The 18,674-nt window shown below is 40.8% G+C and overlaps 1 long non-coding RNA gene across 1 annotated transcript in view; it reads right to left on the bottom strand.

Moving 5' to 3' along the window:
- Positions 1-18,674, bottom strand: part of LOC148188838 (uncharacterized) — a 148,655-nt gene that overhangs the window by 30,382 nt on the left and 99,599 nt on the right. The window contains exon 3 of the long non-coding RNA XR_015777181.1: positions 16,719-16,792. This is a non-coding gene — a long non-coding RNA (uncharacterized LOC148188838). The remainder of the gene's footprint in view (positions 1-16,718; positions 16,793-18,674) is intronic.

Here is an 18,674-nt window from a genome sequence, read left to right as displayed (position 1 = left end):
TGTATAAAGTATTTTATATGTTATTGTGATAGTACTACTACTTCTAGCCTCCATAATTAGTGCGCACAATCAGATTTCTCAAAATCAAAGGCCACACACACAATATTTCAACATTTTCGAGCAAAATACAAAACAGAATTAACACTTTAAACCTGAACAAATTAGCTTGATTTCTTTCAAAAACATTGGAAGAGGTCAATGAGCAATGAAAGACAAAATGACTCGAAAAAAAAAGCCAAAAAATAGCGAAAAGGTACAACAAAATTACCTGTAAATTACTTTAAAAAAATAAGAGGAATAAAGAAAAATAAAGTAAAAAAAAACAACAACATAATAAGACAAAATGACCTGAAAAAGTGTTCAAAAAGGCATAATAATTTTGACACATAATTTTAAATATGTTACTATGTGGATTATTTATGTAATTTTTCACTTTATCTTTTTCCCTAGCTTTAAAAAAATATTTTTTAAATCTACTAATTTATTGCAATTACTGGAACATTTCTCACCAAGTTGCTCGTTTGCCTTTCCCCTCATATTTTTTAAAAGAAATTGGAGTAGTTTGTGTTCAAAGGTTTAAAGTCTGGTGAGAGGTGTCTGAAAGCAGCAAAGGAAAGTAATGTCACTCCAGGTTTCAAAGGGTTTAACACAGCATGTTGTTAAAAATAACCCAAATAGATAAAGATTAAATAAAGTGTAATAAAGTGCTGTTAGACTTTCACATAAAGCCACAATTGAATTACATTTTGCTATCCTGATTGTGTCGCAGTAGAATATGCTGATGAGAGTACATCTACACATTTATGAACGTAGCTCAGCCACAGGGTAAGCAGGTTCACTGTTAAAGATTCATAGTGACTGACACTAGCTAAATAGCTGCTGCCTAAATCTGGCTCTCCCAGGCTGATTGTTGACTGCAGTTTCATTTAAATATTTATCATATGCATATTGGACCCCTAAGGGCAGCATTTGAAATTACAACACTCACTCCGTTAATTGCCAAAAATGCCACACAAGCTTTGGGATCTAGATGTTCCATTTTATTATTAATGAGCCAGAGAGTGCAGTTTGACATTTATGTCGGGCCTGCAGATGCAAATGAGTCTCTGTATGAGAGTCCAAAAATGAAAGCGCATGCAGCAGTAATCTGATTTGTGCTAAAAGAGGACTGCTGGTTTATAGAAGCACAGACTCTTTGTTTGCTTAATGCTGCACAAGTGATTTAGAAATCTAATAATTCAGTGACGACGTTTCATTCAGTCTGAAGTGCGACAGAAGAACACAGTATCGATCTGACAAGTTGATTTATTTTCAGGAAAAGTCCTGAGAATGTGGAAGGGACTTTTTGGGTGAATTCAATTGATCTCTTCTATCTATTCCAAGCTACCAAATGCTCCTTCTGCAAAATGTAGTTTGCATGTAGACACACATGCTTACCAAATTTTTAGGATGATGCGCAGATGGCTGCCTTAGTGTGTGCCATATACATACAACAGTCTCTTTACCACTGCCTGTTCAAGGACGGAAAATCGCATTGTTGCGCTGCTGTTCTGTACAAAAGGTACGATCACGATGGGAGATATCGTTGTTTTGCCTTTAAGACGGCCAGAGAAGGTTACAGCGCAGAAATGGTGTCTGTATAAAAAGCACATGGCAGGACGTCACATTGGTTTATTATCTCTGTACATTACACACATTCCTGAAAACTTTATTGACCGAATCACTGCGATGTCACACTGACAACAGCAATCACTTCCTGGTAGACAACCAGCAATTCTAAATATGGAGATATGTGAAATATGTGTTTATTTCTGTTGTCATTTTCAGCTGTAAAGATGTATAAAACGCTGGTCTGACCTATCTGATGTTTCTGTGATGTTTAATTTATGTTCTGTGTTGTGTTGCTAGCTTCTTTGATATGTCAAATCTACCTAAACATATGGGTACAATAAAATTAGTAAAATAATGATAAAAAAGCTGCACCAATACATACAAATCAAATCTATATTCCAGTAAAGACATGCACCACAATCTACTATGAACTCCAGCCTTTACATTATTTTGTAATCTATATTTTTTGGTATTCTATGTGTAATTATTCACCTTTGCTCTACTTGTTTTTCTCACTATTTTTATTGCCATGCACCAAATATCGAGGCCAATTCTCTGTATGTGAACTTGACAGGAAACCTGATTCTGATTCTTCAACACAACCTCTGCCGCCTGGATCCTCACGAGTAATACTGACGACTTCAAAACACATCTCTGACACAAGTAATATCCCTGTTTGTTTGTCTTTTCCTTTTCAACTCGTCTGAGTTTTCCACAAATTCAGACATCAATAGGCATCCTAATCCTTTCAGACTCAACCTGAGTCCGAACGGATCGAGCCAGTGCGCAGGTAATGTCCAAAATGATGAAATATAGCACAGACACGGGGCTTAAAAGGTCGTTTCTAATGCAGTCTCTAATGGGCTTTCCATATGTTGTTAGCTCCTGCCACCTGAATTCCATCAGGCCGGCTGAGTGGGGGAAGCGGGCTGCTTCCATAAACATCTGCCATTAGAGTTCAGGCTGCAGAGGGCGGGATTAAAGTCTCCCCGGGTTCCTGACAAGATAACTTGTAAAAGCTTGGCTGAGGGTCAAAGGTAGCAGGTATCAGATGAGGTGTATTCCCTCAGTGAACTTTGCTGTTAAGATATATAAATCACCTGGACAGCTGCTGCCGCCTATTTGTACCCGTCCATCTCTCAGCCTTTACGAGTTTTTCTTTTTTATTCCTTGCCAGAGAGATCCACACAGATAATCCCTCCACTGTAACAGTGAACTTTGCAGCTTACTGAAGGGAGGAAATGAGGACATGGGAGCTGCTGCTGACATGCTGATGTTGATAAAGCACTCCACCAAGGCCTTGGACCACAACAATTTAGAAGAGATTGATTATCCAATTAACATCTGGCATGATAGGGAACTCCACATGTTGGAGCGGCACTAACAAGACGCAACAGTCCAGTCATGCTTTCTGCTCATTATGCAACTCCTGCTCGGCTGGAAAGACCGCGCACAAGAGAGAATCAAAACAGCATTTTCATAAAGTGCTGAGGACATTCAATATTTTTATAATTAGATTTTTATTCTCTGCCGATCTGCACTGACATTATGACCATTCACTGAAACGGATTCAGCTTTTGGCTTTGTGTGCACTTATTTTATGGATTTAAAAGTGAAGAGGTTTAGGGAGCAGCCAAGTCGTCACGAGAAAAGGTTTTTTTTTTTTGTTAAAACATCACATCATATTAACATTTCTAAGATGATGGAGTATGTGAGCTGACTTTGTTATCGGGGGTGTAGGGCAGGGATACTCAACTTGTTTTGTTTGGGGGCCACTTTAACAAAATGACAGGAGGCCAGGGGCCAGTCACAGCAGCTCCATACATGTCTCTAAGATCATAGGATGTTTCAAGGATTTTAGGATGTTTTAAGGATTTAGAGCATTTTTAGGATTTTAGGAAGTTTCTGGGATTTCAGGACATTTCTAGGATTTTAGGATGTTTCTAGGATCTTGTGATATTTGTGGGATATTAGAACATTTCCAGAATTTTAGGACATTAGGGGCTTAGCTAGGACCTCTGTTGGGGGATGTGGGGATCCTCTGCAAGCACTTTTTTGATAAACAAGCTCTATTTTGATGCTGTTTTATGCACTCTGGCACGTTATGTATACTTAAAGTACAAAAACAATCCCCAGTGTGAATCACTTTATTTTTCATTGTGAATTAGAAAATGTTTGATGGAGCCACCCAGCATCCTTTTGGGGGGCAGATTGTCAAGTTGAAGTTCAAATTAATTCTAATCTGAATATGCTCCCTTTCTGCAGTGTAGGCTTCACTCACTGTAAAAGATAATAACCTTTATCTTAATTAAAAACAATTAAAGCAGGCTGTAAAATGGTACGCAGTATCATCTTTTGTTCTGCTTGAAGGGCGATCATGCACTCTCTTAACACCAGATGCAACCTATTGGTGTCCTCGCTCGTGCCCGACTGAATGAGATTAAGACTACTCCTCGTCGGCAATATTCGTGGTCGTAATGTCACGTTACACAGGTCATTAAGCTAGCAGGATAACGAATGATTAGTTGAAGGACCATATTTGATCTCCCCTCTGCTCTATTGTTGAAGTAAATTTGTGTCAACACAATAGCAATAAGCCGCCCCATGTCAAGTCAGCCGTTCAAAAACAGGATTTGAAGTCTATTGTGTTTCAGCACGCTTGATGTATGTGAGGGAATTTGGTTCAGATGTTCCTAATGACTCCCTGTGGTGAGTGCATGTGTGCACTTATTGATTTTATGCCTGCCATTCTATGTATATCCACAAAGCTTTTAATGGTGGAGTCTTTTACCACTGCCGATGCTTTCACTGGAATATTGACTCGTTTTGAGTGTTCAATAACTACACAAAGAGTGGTTTCACTTTTATTAATTTCAAAACACAGAAGTGCTTTTTAAGCCCTGCTGTTAAATTGACATTCATTCACCAACAGAACCGTATATGTATACATTTCTGGCTAGTGGAAAATTGGGGCGAAGAAGACTTATTTAACGGTACTATAGTGGTTGCTATTGCCAGTTGTTTAATCTGGTTACAGATACAACGTACATTTATTCTTTCAATGGTGGATTTTAAAAACAGTATATTATGGCACATAAAACCTGTTTACACCTGCTATTTGGGGTAGGCGATATATCCAGTATACTTGATGTATAGTGGCTTGTTCCATGTGCTATGTATGTGCACTGTTCCATGCACTATGTATAAAATGTTATAAAATGCGCTATGTATAAAATGTTTTTATAAGCCACCAGTGTTTCGGCTCTCTGGCTCTCTTCTACAGCTCTCTGCCTCTCACAGACACACACACAAAAAGCAGGGCTTTTGCAGAGCTCCAGACTGTAACTATTTAGTCACATTTTGTGACCATGGAGCGCTACTGTGATTTGCAAATACTATCACTATATAAACTGGAGAGCTGTTGTTTCCAGCTTACAGTGAACTTTTTGAGTGGTAGTGGCAGTAGTTTGAGCAGGTCAGGTGTGTGTTTGTATTAAGAGAGCCTCAACCGTCGTTTAGTCAAATTTGCGACAGCAGAGCACCAGTGCAACTTGCAAATAGTTAACTTAACTTACTCTATGAACATAAATTAAGTTACCTTGTGTAGTAAGTTATGCACCAAACGCTTTTCATGTTGGGACTGTAACGCCAAAAACAGATACTTTAAGCCAAAACATGATCTTTTCCTAACAATAACCATGTAGTTTGCTACCTAAACCTAGCCATGTTAAGCACATGTTTAAAACTGCAACTGTTCCACAATGTGAGGACAAGTGTCTGTCACTAGTACTAGATCATATCCCTTTCTCAGTTTGTGGGTGGGTTTCCATTAACCCTTAAACTGTGCAAATTGAAACTGCAAATTTAAAATACCCTACTGGAAACACAAAACTTTTATAGGTCACATGGGCTATGGGTATGTACTTGATGCATGACATGATGCAGCAGGCGCTACAAGAGGTGCTATCTTTAAGTGGATCATCCAAAAGTTTTGAATCCACAACTCCTCTATGAAATCGTGGACTATCACCTCCCAGAAATCCCTCATATGTGGCCGCTTCCACGTATAAGAGGCTTACCTTTTCATTATCTCTTGCATAACATGCCTATGTCGCCTGCAACTGAGATAATGGCGGCTAGTGCGGTGGCTGCTATAGAAATATACCCACTAATGTTTTGAACATCTATCGCCATGCTTCTTGGAATGTTAGCGTGAGAGGAGAAGTCGCATATTTTCACTTATTGGAAATGCAGTTGAAATTTCAAAAACAGTTTTGCACAAATCTGTAATGTGTAATAAACCTGCCTATTGGCAAATGACCTATTCTGTGTTTTTGGTACGAAGATGTGATGGTAAAATAGAGCAAGATGATGAAAACAAACAAACTCAGTCATGTAATCAGACTTTTCTTCAAACTATTCTGCAGATCCCAAATGATTTGGACCTAAAACAACACATGGGACCGGACATGAAGATGAGAAGAAAGGATTTCTTACAGTCTCTAACAAATTACAGCTGCCAATATTTTGTATTCAGATTACTGTAATCCCCTCTACATAGAATCTGTTACTCCTTAACCATTCACCTCTTTCTCTGGGAGCAATTAAAACAAGCTCTTGAAGCTCGGGTCCAACAGGAAGCATTAGCAGACTTATGACTTCAAAGGCTGAGCTCAAATGTACCACAGTGAGATGTGTTTTCAGTCATGGCTCCTCCACTACAGACAGGCTTTCTTTTCTTTTCCGTAATGCACAGTATCAATTTGGTCTTTAGCGTTATCAAAGAACATCAGGGGAAAACACAAGGAAATCAACATTTCAATTCCAAAGAGAGCCAACAGCTGAGAGCTACAAATGCTGCAAAAAGGAGAAAAGGAGCTATTTGAAGTCAGTCATTGGATCCTGAGTGGTTTGATATGCATTTGATTTGCTCGCAGAACCTCTGGCAGTGTTTTCTCTTACATGTGGGTGATATGTAATTTGGTCTAGTGACGGGTGAGAGCCCAGCAAGTCATGGATTGTGAATTTAACAACCCTGTAGACATTTTTTTTTCCTCTCTAAAGTCTTCACATCAAGACTCCCACCCTCTTTTTTCTTTTCTTTAAAGCTCATAAATGGTAATTCTACAGCGCTGAGACATATTTTACATTAATAGCTCTGGTCTTTACATCCTGCGTGTAATTGTGTGGATATAAAATAAAATACCGCTGTAAAACTGTTCTTATGACTCTGCACAGACTGTCCACCAAATGTTTAAGATCTAGAAATGTGAGTGTTTACATTTCCTCCATAAAACTCCGATTAGAAATTCATTTTCATGAGACTTTTTGGGAGCATTTCCCATATTTCTGAACCCTCACACACAAACACGTGCACATACACGAACGTGCACGCACACACACTTCCAGGTGAGTGAAAGAAGGATGGGATATTACCATCAGTCTCATGCTGGTAAATTTGGCTGTGACTGGTAAAATGATCTGCTCTGCCAGTCGGTCTGGCAGGAGGCCAGCTCTCATCTGGAGTAGGGGAGAGCGGGGTCAGTTGTGACACGGGGACAGTGCTGTTTTAGCAGGTTGGAAAGCAACTGTGCTTATATTCTAAGTGCTATATCGTAGGAGACGCTTCTCTTCTCATCCAGGAGAAGACCCACCCATCTTAATCTAAATTATATATATATAATTTAAATTGAGATGCTGTCTCAATATATGTATACATATATTTAAATGCATTTTTTGCACATTTTACATAACATAAAAAAACTTGATAAATTGTTAGCAGACACTTTGTTAAATAACTGGTCTGTGAGTAACAGAAGGTTGTCTCATTTCAATACAAAAATGTCACAATGTCCCTGCTCTTCCCAATTTCTGTCCTTATATGATTCCCATGTATACTTAAGTGCAGAAAAAAAAGAGAACATTATTATTTTTTTTTTTAGGTCCTTGTAGTTTTGCTGCTCTAGACCAGGTCGCCTGACTGCATGCTGACACAACGCTCAAGACATGCTACCACTGATTAGACTAATTGCCTGCCCCTCCCCATCCCCAAAATTCAGCTGTGCCCGGATCCTCCATTTGTCTTCGTGTAAAAAAAATCCCAGGGGCTTCACAACCTGGAGCACCACATCACAGGAGCTATTGAATGCAGCGACACAAGTTACTGTTGCACTCTTATCACCGGCCCTGTTAATCCCAGACCTCTTCCACTCTGCAGCCCAGTCGCCACGAACGTAATAACCCTAAATCAATGAGACGAGCGGAGGGATTTAACTGTGAGGGGATGGGAAAGACACTGTAAACAAACTCAAGGAGGTGTTATTGTGTGGGCAAGCTACTGCAAATCAGTTGTGGGTGTTTCTCCTGCTTATCTTATCCGTAATTTGATTTGAGGAGGCACTTGCAAATGAATTGCAGAGGATGTTGTGGCCTCTACAAGCACAGTTCAACTTGACACTGATAACTAAAACTGTATGCACATGAGTCGCCATAATTAGAACATTTTTCACTTTTCATTCTTTTACTTTTACGAGATTTTTTTTGTACCTATACAGATGATATATTTTCAAGCAAACGACGTACATGTGTCTGTTATAACAAATCACTTAACGTTTTGAGGAAATAAAACTGAAAGAACGCACTGTCCAATGTCACAACTGAAGTGCGTGTGCGCCTTATTGTCACAGTGTGTGCTACGGTTGTAACACAGCCAAAAAATAACATTAAACAAATAGTTTCCACAGCAAATCAACAATATTTCAGCCAAACGACTGTTTTTATGTGGATTTTATACCGAGCTTGAGATCAGACAGTGTATAAAACATAATGATATTATTAAAACTTGCTAGATGCACAAGTTGTTGCATTGTCTCTTTACTTGTTGACAAGTAGCGACAGAGATTACAGCTACAAAGTTAGCAAATCTGATTGAAGGAAGTTGTAGAAATACTATACATCCCTTATTTGATTTTGAATATGAGTGACATCTGACTGAACAGATAGTGCACGCATTTTGGGAAGGCCCTTGTGTAATTGCACACTGACCCCAAGTCACAAGGCTTCACAGTCTCAGTTCATTTACATATGCAAGTTTAAAAGACAAAAAACAGACATGTTACATGAATAACATCTTAATTATAGACAAGTTAAGTAATCAAGCTGTGCTCACAAATCTAGTTACAAAAAGCCGCTGGTCGCACTTGTGCTTTGCTGCTTCTTACAAACCAGAATTACATGAGAAATTAGGCTAACTTAAGACAAAAAAAAAAACAGCCTACATACACACTTTATATTCAAAGACACCCACAGATCTTAATTTATCTCAGTTTGTGCAAAACTGCTTTTCCATCATCAGTTCCCTGCAGAGTGGATGAATCCTGTTGATTTTTCTCAGAGATGTTAACTTCTGCAGCGGCCACATGTCGACATGATAACATCATGATGACATTCACATGGCAAGATAAATCACGTGTGTTAAAACTGTAACAAATTACATTTAAGGTGACTTTCCCCTATGACATTCACTAATTTGTGCAGTTTGGCGGTTAATGAAAACCTGCCTAGTGTGTTTCCAAGCAGTCAGTTGCTGCAAAGGGAAATATTCCAACAAAGAGTACAGACACAGTTTCCACGAAAAATGTTAAAAAATGGTTTTAACGTCTTTAAAAAATGGAGACATGCACACTAGCCACAGTTTCTTTATAATTAATATTTCTTTTCAAAAAGTGATGAGAATTCAAACTTCAATTTGACTTTATATTTAATTTCCCCGGCACTGGATCTTGTTGAAAGTATCATTAAAGTCAGGACAGCCTGACCCTCCCCTCTTCATATTAATGATCCATACATGTCCTTGAGGAACAGTTAGCCTTTTCCCTCTATAAGTAATATCCCTGATTAGATGATAACAATGATAATTGTAATGGACTGTCTTCACTTCGCTAATTACTTTGTGCCATTAATATACAAAAGCGAGCTCATACAATCAGCAGAGAGAGCCAGGCAGAAACTGCTAATTGGATTTGTAAAATCCATCGCTGCTGTTTTTATTCTGCAGAAGCTCAAAGATTGGATTCACTTCACCAACTCAGACACATTACTCTCAACACAAACAAGATGATGTAATGCCGAGGATTAACATAGTTACACCGCGCAGTTTAATCCACACCAACAGAGCAGCAGGAAACAAATAGAAATGTGAGCGTGCAGTGGGAGTGGTAATGCAGTTTCTAGTTCACTGGGCTGGAGTGGCTTTCGGTGTTATATGAATGCGCACCATGAACCACCAACACAACCTCTGTTTGCTCCCAGGAGGAAGACCCCTCTCCTCAACACGAGTGTGCAAAACATGATGAATGGTACAGTAGTCTCTAAGTGGCATCATTTCACCACCTGCATAAGCAGAAAACAAGCTTAGCCCAGCACTTTGAAAATGAGCTTTATTATTAGGACCATGTGGGTCCAGCTTTTGGCATTTTATAATGTCATTAATTGATAATGTGCGTGTTTTCTCTCATGGCAGAAGAGGCATGAACGCTGCAGAATCAAGATGAATTCAGAGGGTGCCAGTGGTCAAGAGGTGTTTATTTCATGGGCCCCTGCCCCACTGACAGTCTTTTCATATCTGGACATGATATAGAGCCCTGACCTGGGGACATTATACTTCTGGGGTGCAGAGATAGCTCTTTCTTTTGAAATCTAGCAGACCAGCAAATGCAGGAGGCGTGAAGCGGCTAACCCCTCTGTCTTGTGTTTCAGTTCAGAGAGAAAGGGGGCTGTAGGTAAAGTGTCATCAAAAGCGGCACAAAAGAGTCCGAGATTACCGCGGTACAAATAGGTCAAGCTTGCCTGACAGAAGTGGGAGTGTTAGGAATCCATATCTCATCCTCAGCCTCCCGCAAACTAAGGTGATTTATTTGACATAACGTGGAGCTACAGTACAAGAAAGGAGTTCATTCAAGGGAAAAGGAATGCGTTGACCTCAAAAGTTCAAGGCTTTGATGCAGATACTGTAAGTTTTTAACTCCCACGGTTTAAGCCGGAGTGATCCACCACTTTGGTCCAAACTAAAATCTCTCCACAACGTTTGGATGGATTGCCATAAAATTTCATAAACTACTGCCCTGACTTTGTGTTTGGGACGATTGTCAGATTGTTATCACAGTAATGTTAGTATGCCATCATGCTAAACTAAGGTGTTGAACATGGTAAACATTAAACTTAAACATCAACATGTTACCATGAGCATTGAAATCAGTGCAGCTGTACTATGAGGCCATGTTTAAAATCATATTTGAACAGACTGTTCATACAAAGTATGACACAAAATTGAGTCTGTGGTGCGTTCTAACTGCATAGTCAGCACGCTCTTATTTCGAGCTTCTCAAATATTGTCGCTCTGTCAGTGCTTTTGGCATACGAGCTTGACGCCAAAAGCCACCCTGCACATCCAACTGGAATGCGGCTGGACCGCGTCAGATGAGAACGCACTTGGACAGAACCGATGGCGCTGTTATCATACAATGGCGGCCGGCCGGATGGCACTGGGTGGTGTCACTAGATAAGGCTGCTGCATGAAAGAAAAAAATAGGGCTGCATCATATGCAAAAGAAAAAAAGAAAGTAGGCATACTGCTGTTATTGTGACGGATATTAGGATTGTAATATGAGCGATTTTGGTGTGAATGGTGATTTTTGCACAATTTTCACTGTAAAAAACATACAAAAATGAAGATGATGTAATTTTTGCTGAGGGCTGTACCAAACAAGCATCTTCCCTTATGTCTGTAATAGGATTTGCAGGACAAGACATCTCTGCAGCACTACAATGCGTATTTACAATGGTATGTAATGATGCATTTTTAAATTCATCAAAAACCTGAAGCTCCTACGATGTTCGATCTGGTAATATTTCGATTAATTATGCAGCCCTAGAAAAAACTGACAGATACTCTAATAAAAATGTCCCTGGTATTAAAAACATCTAGTGTTAACTTATTATTATTACAGTTATGGTTTGCTTTCTTTATAAGCCTAATCACTAATCTATATGTGATCGTTCCCTGTGAATATTTCACAGTGAATCAGCAGCGGTGGGAGACAGTCCACGCTGCACTCCAGTGAAATGCAAAACCATGAAAACTTCTCCTTCTTTTTTTTTTTTTTACAACCTCTCCTCCCTGCACTCCCAGCACACTTGTAATCCAATATCCATTTCAGCATGGAAATGAGAAATAACAAGATTAGGAAACAATTTATATGAATCGCCTCATGTTCACTCACTGTTTACGCTTTCTCAGGAGGGAAAGGAGACTGTGGTCTCCATGGAAACTGTGACTGGCCAATGGCGGGTGTTTTCTGCCTGACCGTATGACGTGCTGCCTGTTGAGACGGGCACTGAAGTTGGCAGTCGGAGTGTCTACCCATAATTTTCATAGCAAAGAAAGTGGGAACCAGCAAAAAGTGCATTACTAGAGAGATTATTTTTGCTCGTCTTGCACAGGCCGAGGATGTTTGCTCTTTTGGTTTTTACTCTCGTCAGCTTTCAGTTATGAGTTTGTTTTGACATAAAATACACCCAGAGCTATATTTAAATATGTAGCTGCTGTCATAGTCATTAATAATAACAGTAACTTCCAGCTGAAATGTTTGGTTTTATGATTTTGAAAGTGCTGTGGCAGTGTTATGAAATTGGATCTGCATTATTTAAAAAAAAAAAGAAAAGCTCACACATCTAGTTTTAAACTAATATCTCCCTGCTGGCTTTATTGTCTGTAAAGCACTTTGTAACCGCGACTTGAAAACTGCTACACAAATAAAGTTTATTATATAATGTAACAGGCAGATACAGCTGAGCCCTCAGGAAAATGTGCTGCTCTCCGTTCTGGGCAATATGAGCAGCGGCCTTGAAACTACCTGTCGACATTGATCAGTCACGCGGCGGGCTTTCTCTGAGATGGGACTTGCAGTTATTAGAGCGAGAGGCTGTTAGATGGAGAAGCCTGTCGTCTGCTGCCTCTGACAGCTCAGGTAAGCCCTGAGGAAAACTGCCCCCCCGAGCACATCAGCCCTCGCCATCACTCGAATCTCAAGTCAGCAGGCTGGTGTGATGTATTGGCTCTCACCAGTGTGCTCTCCAGGAGAGACTGTATGGCTGCTGAGTGCCATAGCTGTGTAAGTTAGGACATCAAACCGTACTGTAGAAGCAGTTTTTTTAAAGGAGCTCTTCTGTACGCCCCACTCTGAGCATTAATATAGTAGAAAACAATGATTTGCAATGTAAAGATATAGTGGAGTAATGTGTCCTGAGTGGAGGATGAAGTCACGCTGCCTCTGTGTGTTTTGAAATCTGAGCTTCTCTGTTCTTTGTGTGGTAGCAGGTCCGCTCGCACCTATAAACCAAACCGAAGATTTGTGACCAGAAAAAAGATTTACAGAATGCTGCAGTGTTGTGAACTAGGACTAGGGATCAGTACTTGATACCTTTAAGGTATCCATCAGAACAACTCGGTAACAGGTGTTGCAATGTGTCGTGGCGGTCTGGCTGCTGCTGCTGGCTGTATGTGAGCATATCACAAACTACCAAAAAAAAAAAAAAAACACTGACTACATTTTTTCTTGTCCCTGAAGGCCCAGAAGTAAGAATGGAGGTACAGAGAGTTGCTGCTATAAAAGCGACCGTCTTGTTACATATTAGCAGTTGCAAGTTTCAGCTTATCTCGTAAATATTTGGTCTTAACCGCTTGCTCATCACGCCACGCTGCACTGCACTCATGCGATGATTGCTCTTGATAACCATGGGTCAAGACGAGAGCGTCGCAGAAGGATAACGTATTTCTGTAGTCGACGTTAGAAACGTTCACGCTGTTAGCATCGTTAGCTGCCAGCACTGTTAACTGGTAGCCGCCAGCTCAGAGACCTCCATGTTGAGAGCCGTGTGCAGACAAACTCTGACTCATAAGATATGCTCAAAATGTCTTATAGAGCTCCTTTAATGTGGCAATAAGTAAAGTTTTTACTGCTCCATGGCAAAAAAACAGGTTTGTGGGGTTCTTGGTCTATAAGTATGACTCAGCAGTTACTACTGTAGATTACATCCAGCTCTCAGAAAACAACCTGTTCTGCTTTTAAAAGCCTCCTGCTCACATTTTCAGATGCTCAAAGGAGTTTTGTTGTACGTTTGAGCCACAAAGCCCCATTCTCAAGCTAAAAACAAGTCAAATCTCACAGCGGCGTTATTATTACTCTATTTTTCATGGTGACATATTACCTTTTCACAAGACATTTATGCTGGATTTCAGCGCGTAATTAGCTTACCCCTCTCTGCTGTGAAAATATGACTTTATAATGTGCATCAATTACAGGCCACAATAGCTCAAGGGTATACAAGGAGTGTGGAGGCTGTTAAAGAGGCTTGTCTCGGACTGGAAATGTTCTGTCTGTGTTTGTTAAGATTTGACAGAAATTATAGATCACAAAATGCTCCTTGGGCATGCTGATTTTTTACAACCTGGTCAGACTTCACAGTTGAGTGAGAGATCCTGTTTTCACTGTTCAGTGTTACAGCCCTGTAGCTCAGGTTGGTTTAAGATGTAATTTTACAGTTTCATGCAGATTTAGATGTTAAAATTCTTTAAATTACATACAGATAACAGACAACATAGATCATCAACCCTTTCTTTCTGAAATTAAATTTATAGTGTCGTGTGAGAGGCACTGGCACGCAAACGCATGAGCCCCACCGCAGCTCACCCCGAGTGGAGCCCTTTCCTGCAGCACAGAGCAGATGAATTTCAATATTTTCCATAGTAAAGACACTTATCATTTCGGACGCAAAACAAAATTTACAGACTAATTTAAACACTGCACAAAGATTATTGTATTGCGTCACTGAGTTTTGTTTAACTTTACAAACTAGATCCATAAAGTGTCACAACCGCTGTCAAGCATTCAGAGTCACACCTGGCTCTCCGTCACTTAACGCTGAAGCTCCAGGGTACACACTGTTTTTCCCACTTTCGGAGAAAAAGTTGGGGGTTTAGGATCCCCGGCTCTCGCTCACCTGATGGTAAAGATTCGATTATTTGCTGTTGATCAGTGCCAAAGCTCCAGAGACAAGAAAATGGTATTCAGGGCATCTACAGCATCATAATTTGAGGTGTAAGGTCACTAATCAGGTGTCAGTAACTGCATGCTGGGAGTGAGAATGAGGTGGAACAGGACGCCAACATTTCATCACCACTGAAAATGTCAGTGAGCCACAGAACAGATTTAAACAGTCTTAATGACACTGTTTCACCAGTTTTAGAGCTTTCCTTTGGCCTTAAAGACTTCTAGTCCGTGGTTCCCGATCTTGTCTAATTTATGACACCTTGCAACAATTTGCATGTCTATTTCATTGTATTCAGAGCACCAAAGAGGTAAAAACCTTCAGTATTTCAAAAGAAAAAAACTGCAAAGATAACGGACAGAAAAACTAAACAAATATACTTTTTTCCAGCAGAAATGTTCTTTGGTTTTCTTTTCTATTCTGTCAGTTATCTGAAAAAAACTTGGATTTTTCTTTATACCCACAGGTAAGAGCCATTATTCTAACAGTATATATCTTTAGACTCAAATATTTCATATTTGCACTGACAATGAATTAGAGACCTGTTCTTTTTCAGTGTTTTCTTTGCTCATCTGTCGATACCAGTCAGGTTATTCAAAGGTATTCGAAATATTTCTTAATGACTCTGAAAAAAGGCGGCACCCAGCAGCAGTCGCTCCCTGCTCGTTCTTATGCTTTGTCAGTATTTCTCTAAACCTCTATTCATACTACCCATCCAGCCGCTGTCTTTAGAAATCCCCTCTGTCCTATAGACCCACACAGCAGGTAATATCTCTCTGGGGCTGCCAACACCGATGTCTTTCACACCGACAGCCCCATCACACCACATCAGAAAGCAGCCCAGGGTGTGTTCATCCATTTGCCAGGCCCCTCCACTGTGGTCCGGCTCCATCAGGAGGCCGCTACCCCCTAAGACTTGGGAACCTATTTAATCAATGGCAGAGATTACAGTAGTCACGACCAGCTGGCGCCTGCTCGACACCGACGTCTTTGGTGTCCATGCAGAGGCCTGTTAGTGCACTGCCCTCCCTGCAGCCCCCTCGCTATGAAGGGGCAAAGACCACCAGTGGACTGCAGTCAAACACAGTGCCTTATGACTGACAGCCTCACAAAGCTGTCTTACAGTGCATTGTAAAAGCAAAGTCGTGAACTTGTGTTTCCCTTCGCATGGTGATTTGTTTATGCTTCCTCGTGTTGTACTATTTGTGCTCAGTTTGTTTTTTGCCTCTCCTTACAGCGACACGATCAACAACACACGGTTTTGTACACATCGAATTTGTGATTAGATGCCGTCTGCACTTCTGTCGTTTTCTCTCGCTGGCACCCTGTTGACAGGCTTTCCATATTCCCCAGCATGCACAAAATAACATTCTGAAAGAGACATCTTTATGTCTCTGTGTTATTTTTCCAGGCAGCCTAGATTCTTAATATATTCACGGTCATATTGGGTAAACCTTTGGCTCCAAGGTTGCCAAGGAAGTGTTGATAGAATTTGTTTCCCGCTGCAGCTGCTCTCCTGAACTCGGAGCTCTACACTACATCTCTGCTGGGCACCGTCAGATGACTCACTGTTAGTTTGTGAGGGTTTTTTTCAAAGCTTGTTTGTGTTGGTTCAGGAAAATAATCAAAGTAATTCATTTTTAATGATATCCTGATGAGAGCCATTGATTTCATATGAGGCTGATTAGGGTTCTGTTGAAACTGCAGAAAAGTATTATGTACTAAGTTTATACTACTGCTGTTAGTATGCTGCCAGTTTGTTGTTCAAAGCTGGGGGAGGCTGCTTTATTCTGGCATAATTAGGAAAAAATCCCATAATAAACTTTGAACATATTGTAATTCAGGTTGACTGCGAGAAAACTTCAGCACCTTCTCTTGCCTCTGTTTTTAGACTTTAGAAAATCTAGCTGATAATAAGAGACTCTGGACAATCACAGGTCATTTCAGCGAGAGGGAGTTTCTATCGGCTGTTCTACAAATGCTGATGCACGTGCACATACCTTCAATGAAAGCCTGACGGCGAAGAATCCTGCAGAAAAAGTTGCTCTTCCAGAACTGGTGACAAATGCGTTCACTGCAAAAAAAGAAGGACGGAATCAGAGTCTAAAAGAGAACCTGACAATGAACAAAATGTAAAATACGTTTCATTCTGTTGTGAAATATTTGCAGGACCATGTTGTTGACAATACAGGAGCGTGCGCGACTTTATAAATAAGTGGAAGATGTACTTATAAATGCTGAAATATGGTACTCCTAGCAGCAGGCAGCTCTGCAGAAGCATCACAGCAACAACGCTGCCAGTGTGAACACCGTGAGTGTGAAACACACCTCAGTTCGGCGAGGTTGCCGTCATGCGCTGCTCATGCATGCAGTGTGTTCCAGGCGTAATGTGAAGGGTTCATTGTCCGCAACCGCTTGTCCTTGTAAGGGTCACGAGGGGGCTGGAGTCTATCCCAGCTGAGATGGCGGGGAACACCCTGGACAGGTCGCCAGACTATCGCAGGGCCGACACACTGAGACAGACAACCTTTCATGCTCACATTCACACCTACGGGCCATTAGAGTCACCAACTAACCTGCATGTCTTTGGACTGCCGGAGGAGAACCGGGAGAGAACCCACGCTGACACGGTGAGAACATGCAAATTCCACACATAAGGGCCCCCTGCCCAAGGTCCGATCCTCGCCCAAACCCAGGTTCAAACTGCGACGGTGCTAACCACTACACCACTGTGCTGCCTAATGTGAAAGGTGTCACTCGTTCTTATTATTACCTGATCCTGCACTTCTCAGATCTCCAAAACGCTTGACCATCTTATAATATATTTTGATGTTTTGGTTTTACAGCCTGCTGCTTTGCTGTTTTCGGTCACTCTCACCGTTGGCATCAAAATTGTGTTCAGCCACAGCAAGGAGCTGTTTTCAGCAAAAAACCTTGAAAAAACTCTACACTGCTTGCTCAGCACCACACAGGACACAAACAAATTAAGCAAGTAGCTGGTGACAATAGTGGAGCATTCAGCAGTTCCAAATATTTCTCTCAGCAGTTGGTGGAGCCCAAAACAAAGCTACAAGTAGAGCGAATATTGGACTTACATTCATCAGTGAGCCAGAAACATGTCTGTCAACAACCGTTCAGTGTTGTGAAATCACTACAGAGTAGCAGAAAATTCTAAGTCTGACTGAGTAACTTTTCACGGTCCTCCTAAAAATGACCTTGGACGACTCATCTAACGAACTCTCCAGAAGGAGTGTTCTGGTCCAGGAAACAAGCAGCGGGGTGAAAGAGTGCCTTGTCTGAGCAGTCAGGTATGAGCTGTTCAGTTTCATGAATGTACATGTTATATCCTCAGCCAGGTGAAGGTACAATCCATGGGCTGTTACCGGGGAGTTTTTTTTGGCTCGGAGGTTGCAGAAGAGCAACAGACTCAAAGGCATCATACAGATCTTGTTGGCTGCTACCACCTTTTCACCCCGCCGCCGCTTTGCCCCCCAAATGATGATAGAGAGCAGCTACTCCGCCAATACTTTGAATTTTTATGGGACGTTTATTTTCTTTGGCGAAGAAACAGAGAGCACAAGAGAGGGTTGTTTGGTTGGGATGGTTTGGTTTGCTCTGTGATTCCTGGCATGATGTTTGAAAATAGTGTCAGTCATTTTTTAATTTGAGTTATGCTGATTAGACTCTGATACCTTTGGTGTGTACTGTAGGTGACCTGTCATGGTACTATAGACGAAGATTGACAGCAACATGCAACTCATGACCTCTACAGAAAGCATAACTGACTGAACCACTGCCCACACTGACTTTTCCCAAACATATTGTATTTTTTTTTCTTGTCAACAATTAAAAAACCAGAAAACTTTGTTGGGATTTTCTGTGAGAAAGCCAAGGCCACATATCTGCACGGGAGCCAAAAATGAGCTGCTGGGACTGACGCTATGAAGGCTGAGACA

Source organism: Plectropomus leopardus, chromosome 8 (assembly GCF_026936395.1).
Source record: "Plectropomus leopardus strain MGB_pleo_1.0 chromosome 8, ASM2693639v1, whole genome shotgun sequence".
NCBI classification, from domain to species: Eukaryota; Metazoa; Chordata; class Actinopteri; order Perciformes; family Serranidae; genus Plectropomus; species Plectropomus leopardus.
Note: the sequence above shows the minus strand (reverse complement) of the source record. Positions and strands in the feature narration are given on the sequence as shown.